A 6,317-nucleotide genomic window follows, 5' to 3' on the forward strand; every position below is an offset into this window, starting at 1 on the left:
ATGGGCTTATTCGCTCGAACTAGGAGAGATCACTTCTTGGGAGCAAGTGGGGGAGAAGTTATGAAGAAGTATTTCCCACCTAACGAGAACGTGAGACGGAGAAAGCTTATTACTAATTTTAAACAAGACATAGACGAATTGCTCAGCGATGCTTGGGTGAAGTTTAAAAGGTTGGTCTAAGACTATCCGCGTAATGGGCTACCAGATTGCTTGCAAATGGAAATTTTCTACCACGGTTTGAATCCTGCTTCGCAGACCGCTGCCAATGTGGCACCAGCTGGTGGTCTACTTGATAAGACTTATGATGAGGCAAAGAATATCCTGAACCGCATCTCCAAGAATCATGAAGACTGGAGGGAGAGTGACCAAAGATTAAGACTCAAGGATTATGACGCAACTAACGGTGTTATTGTCTCATTGCAAAACCAAATGACCACAATGATGAATTTGATTTAAGGAATGACGATCAGCAGCCTAACATTGCAAAGTGGGCAAATCAATGCAATAAGTCAAAACACCGCAAGGTATGCGACTTGCGGTAATGGGCATGCGATGGAAGACTGCTTGGAAAATCACCAGTCTGTATATTTTGTAAAGAATAACCCCTTTTCAAACACTTAATTTTGCTTGGAAAAATCAGCAACAAAATTTTCAATCTGTGTGCAAAAAGAAGGGCCACTGGATTCTTCCAATGCAACAACGATCAACAGAGCAACCAAGCAAGTAGCTCACGACAACAACTGCAATCTTCTTCCCTAGAAATCCTATTGAAGTAATATATCAAGAAAAACGAGGCAGTGCTTCAAAGTCAGGCTACGTCCATCCGCAACCTTGAATTGCAAATGGGCCAGATTGCGAATGAGCTGAAAAGTAGACCGCAAGGGGTGTTTCCAAGTTCAACCGAGCTTCCACGCAACCCAGGGGGATCAGGTAAGGAGCAATGTCAGGTTGTGACATTACGCAGTGGAAAGACTGTGGAGGGAGAAAAAAAGGATCAGAGTAGAACAACTTGCATCGCAACTGAACTCGAGATTGCGGTAACGCAAGAAGAAGAAAGAGAGAATGAAGCAGTGGAACCTGAGGCTGCGTCGACCTCAAAGTCAAATGAAACAGGAACTGTGAAAGTCCAGTTAGCACCTTTCCCTCAAAGGTTAAGAAAGAAGAAAAACGAAGAGGTACAGTACCAACGCTTCTTATTTATGTTAAAACAATTACATGTTAATATTCCTTTCAGTGAAGCAATTGAGGAAATGTCTGCTTATACCAAGTTTCTAAAGGACATGGTAACTAAGAAGAGAGGCGTTGGAAAATTTGCCACGGTGGCACTAACGCAAAGTTCCAAATCTATTATCTCACCAAAGATGAGCGATCTTGGGAGCTTCACTATTCCTTGTTCCATATGAGGACTCTATATTGGGCAAGCCCTGTGTGACTTGGGGGCCAACATAAATTTGATGTCGCTGTTAATCTTTCGACAATTAAATATGGGGCAACTTGTGCCCACATCCGTGACTCTCAACTGGCCGACAGATCTCTGTTTCATCTAGAGGGTAAGGTGAAGACATGCTGATCACGATTGATAAATTTATTTTGCCAGTTGACTTCATCATCCTAGACTATGAGGCCAACAAAGATGTGCCCATCATTTTGGGGTGACCTTTCCTATCAATGAGTCGTGCTCAAATTTCTGTGCACAAAGGAGAAATCACTTTGAGCATAAACGAACAGAAGCTCAAGTTTAATATAATTCGTGCCGTGAAATTTCCTGATGAGGAAGACCTGCAAGATTTTGATGATGACCTGAATTTGATTGAAGAAGAAAAGTCTGATAAAGAGTGTGAAGAAGAGGATGCCAATGCATCCGTAGCTACCTGCAATGCGATCGTAGCAAAAACAAACAAAGAAGAAGGATTGATCTCAACGCAAAAAGTAGAGCCGAAAGAAGAAAGAAAAATAACGCAACCTTCTCTCGTGGAACCACCAACCCTTGAATTAAAAACCCTACCAACACATTTGAAGTACGCATTCTTGGGGCAGAATGAGAAGCTGCCAGTGATAATTTCCTCTGCACTTAACACAAATCAAGAGAATGCGTTGATGAGCATTCTCAAGAAGCATGTGTGAGAAATCGGTTGGACGCTCACTGATATCAGAGGAATTAGCCCCGCGTACTGCATACACCACATTTGTTTTGAGGACGACCACAAAGAAACCATTGAAAATCAACGCAGACTTAACCCTGCGATGAAGAAGGTCGTCAAAAAGAAGATAATCAAGTGGCTAGATGGGGGCATTATCTATCCCATTGCAGATAGAACGTGGGTCAGCCCTGTCAACCTCGTACTCTATTTTCCTACAAAAGTAAGTAACAAGCATGTTAAGTAAAATTGAGAAAGAAGATAAAGGAAATGGGAAGATGGAGGAAGAAAATTCTAAGTATTAGAAATACTTAGATGTGTAAGTTTAAATAATATAACAAATGGAAATTTGGCTAAGTATGGAAGCATAGTATAGACATGCATTGATGGAGAAGAGTGAACGCATGAGGTTGCATATGTAGCAATCAAGGCTTATAGAGGCTAAGTTTTGAGGGCAAGGATAAGCTTTGCGTTGGTACCAAGGGTGAACGCATGAGTGAAAGTTATGATGCATTTGTAAGTAGCCGAAAGCATGTGGTGCGAGGCATGCGTCGATGGAGGGTGTGCGTCGATGGATGGCATGCGGCAAGGGAGGCATGCGATGTTGGACGCATTGGATGCATAGGACGCGATGGATGAAGCCTATGCGTTGGTTTCGTGCAACCTACGCATTGGCGCTATGCAGCCTATGCGTTGGTGTTATGCAACCTAGGCATTGGCTTTATGCAGTTTATGCTTTGGTGTATGCAACGAAGTAAGAAAGGCTTAACCCATGGTTGATATGATAAGAGCCATGCGTGGGCTAGAACATTAGAACATGTGTTGGCTTAGAAGTAGATGACCAAAGGAGGGACGCAAAAGCCTCTAGATGAGCTATGCGTTAGCTAGATTGGTCAATGTGTTGAGAGTGAGGTATGTGGCCATGAGGTTGCAAGCGTTGGCCTGGGAGCTGACCCTTGCGTTGTTAGCTAAGAGGGAAAGATTATCTTGAGATTGGTCAGCTAAGCCAGCGGTCATACTCAGGTTTAACATTATCCTCTGAGCATGAGGTGGCAGCCTGATGTTAAAAGGAAAGCATGCAATTGTTAGTTTAAAATAAGAAGCCCGACTTCAAGTAGAAGGTTAGAGAAATTCACTCGGGCAAATGAAGTAATTTCAGAGCCATTCAAACCCTAAATATGTCTAGTTGTTGAGGTTGATATGTCGAAGGGAGATTCTAGCCGAATCGAGCTGGAATATGAAGAATCCGGCTGGAGGTCAAATTCTCGTATAAGTTGGGCCAATCTTGATAATTTAAGGATTTCGGTATAACCACGAGGAATTATGAGCTGAAATTTTAAATTAAGTTTGCTAAGAAAATTTAGAGAATGTTTGTAGAAATAAATTCCTTGAGAAAAGGCCTGGAAAATTAGTTATTAAAATTGAAAGTTAAATCCGGAATCTTGAACAAGCAGGTAGCTGCTTGTGTTGAGCAAGCAAGCAGCTTTAAGGGCTTGACAAGGATGATGAGCGCATGCGTTGGAGGTTGAATGGGTGCAAGGATGCACTGAGAAGCATCAGACCATGCAACGTACATTGAAGCTATAAGTACAAGGTTGCGTGCCACCAGATGGATGCATAAGCCGAGTGATGGATGCATAGGGCATGTGTCAATGTGCCACCAGATGGGCGCATAAGCCGAGTGATGGATGTACAGGGCATGCGTCGATGTGACACCAGATGGGCGCATAAGCCGAGTGATGGATGCACAGGGCATGCATCGATGTGACACCAGATGGGCGCATAAGTCGAGTGATGGATGCACAGGACATGCATCGATGTGCCACCAGATGGGCGCATAAGCCAAGTGATGGACGCACAGGGCATGCGTCGATGTTCCACCAGATGGGCGTATAAGTCGAGTGATGGACGCACAGGGCATGCGTCGATGTGCCACCAGATGNTTGACAAGGATGATGAGCGCATGCGTTGGAGGTTGAATGGGTGCAAGGATGCACTGAGAAGCATCAGACCATGCAACGTACATTGAAGCTATAAGCATGCGTCGATGTGCCACCAGATGGGTGCATAATCCGAGTGATGGACGCACGGGGCATGCGTCGATATGCCACCAGATAGGCACATAAGCCAAGTGATGGACGCACGGGGCATGCGTCGATGTGCCACCAGATGGGCACATAAGCCGGGCGATGGACACAAAGAGTGCTACACATTGGACCATGCGATGGGCAGTAGGCGTGGGCTGAAGGCTTGGACGCATGGAAGGCTTGAATGTCTAACGCAATGCATGGATGCAAGGCTTGGACGCATGGTAATGAAGTTGCTACCTAGTCAAGTTAAGGCCTAAGAATTTGGCTAAGTGTTCAACACACAGTAAGCATATTCATGAAGGAGATTGCCAAAGACTGTGAGTGACTCTAAATGCTTTAAATATTTTAAGTAAATTGCTTAAGCTTATGAATGTTTAGCAATGCATGTTTACTGAAAGCTACTTATGATAATCATTCTCAAATAGTTATGTAGCAACGCATCTCATATTAATATTATATTTATGCTATGTTTTACAATGATCATGAAGATGCGTTAGTAAGGAATGTGGTTGAGCAACTAAGTTATTAAGAGATAAGATTATGCAAGCAAGTAAGTATAAATAACTCAGTACTGAAGTACATGGAAAAGGTATTGAGGCCTTGCCTTAGAATCTGAATAGCTCGATACTGAAGGACATGGAGAAGGTATCCGAGCAGCTCAATACTGAAGGACACGGAGAAGGTATCTGAGCAATAGTACCTAAGGTATGACGGTACTTGAACTAGAATTGTACAATTAAGGGAAAATTTGTGAATGATAGTGTCGAGAACACTCCATTTTAGCCATTAATTGATGTTAAGGGATTGAGTAAAGATTCTCTCTCAACTAAAAATGCAAGTTATGATTGTAAGAAGAGAACAAAAAAGGGTTCCTTCCCACTTAAGTAGTAATACAGTAAAGATGATAAAGAGTGAGCAAAAGGGCCATTCTAGGCAAATAGACTAAGGTATAGTCTAACAAAGTAACAAAATGTTATGTGATGTTATGATGACATGAATAATAGTTGCCAAGTTTATAGTTCAGTAAAAGCTTTCAATTTAAATATGAAATTTATGTATGAACGTTATGTTTAAATGTTAATCGCTTACTGGGCTTCTAGCTCATGTTTTCAAATGTTTTCCTTTCAGGTAGCGGTCAGTTCCCAAAAGAGTTCGTTGCTGCTACTCTGCCACTTGAAGAGTCAGGTTGAAAGAACTTAATTGAAGACCTGTATTTAGTTAGTACACATATATCGGTCTAGTGACTAGTATTCCAGTTGGGGCTCACTAAATTGTAAGATTAATGTACGAACAATGTTACAAAACCCTATAATATAAATATGTTAAGTTCTGATTTAATTGTTCAGAGTGTTCATGATATGTTTATTTTAAGGGTTTGAGAATGTTCAACAGGTTAGATACGCAGTAAGTGCCTACAAAAGGGTTGGTAACTGCTGCAGTCACTATTCCATCCAGGTTAAAAGGGTAATTTGGAGCGGGGTGTGACAAGCCCCGTGCAATGTGTGCAGAAGAAGGGAGGAATGACGGTAGTCCAAAATGAGAACAATGAATTAATACCGCAAAGGACCATCACTGGATGGCGCATCTGCATGGACTACAACAAATTGAATGAGGCCACAAAGAAAGATCACTTCCCTTTGCCATTCATCGACCAAATGCTGGATAGATTAGCAGGGAACTATTTTTATTGCTTCTTGGATGGATATGACGGGTATAATCAGATCATGATAGCTCCTAAAGACCAAGACAATACCACATTCACCTGCCCATATGGGACATTTGCTTTTTGCCGCATGCCGTTTGGCCTCTGCAATGCGCCAAGCACGTTCCAAAGGTGCATGATGGCGATCTTTTCAGATTATCTCGAGGACTCAGTAGAAATATTTATGGATGACTTCTCCATTTATGGGAACACTTATGAAGTATGCCTGGCCAACTTGGAGAAAATTTTGAAAAGATGTGAAGAGACGAAACTGGTGCTCAATTGGGAAAAATGTCACTTCATTGTGAAGGAGGGAATAGTGTTGGGACATAAGGTCTCCCGAGAAGGGTTGGAGGTAGACAAAGCAAAGATTGATGCAATTGAAAA

This window comes from Benincasa hispida, chromosome 3 (genome assembly GCF_009727055.1).
Source record: "Benincasa hispida cultivar B227 chromosome 3, ASM972705v1, whole genome shotgun sequence".
NCBI classification, from domain to species: Eukaryota; Viridiplantae; Streptophyta; class Magnoliopsida; order Cucurbitales; family Cucurbitaceae; genus Benincasa; species Benincasa hispida.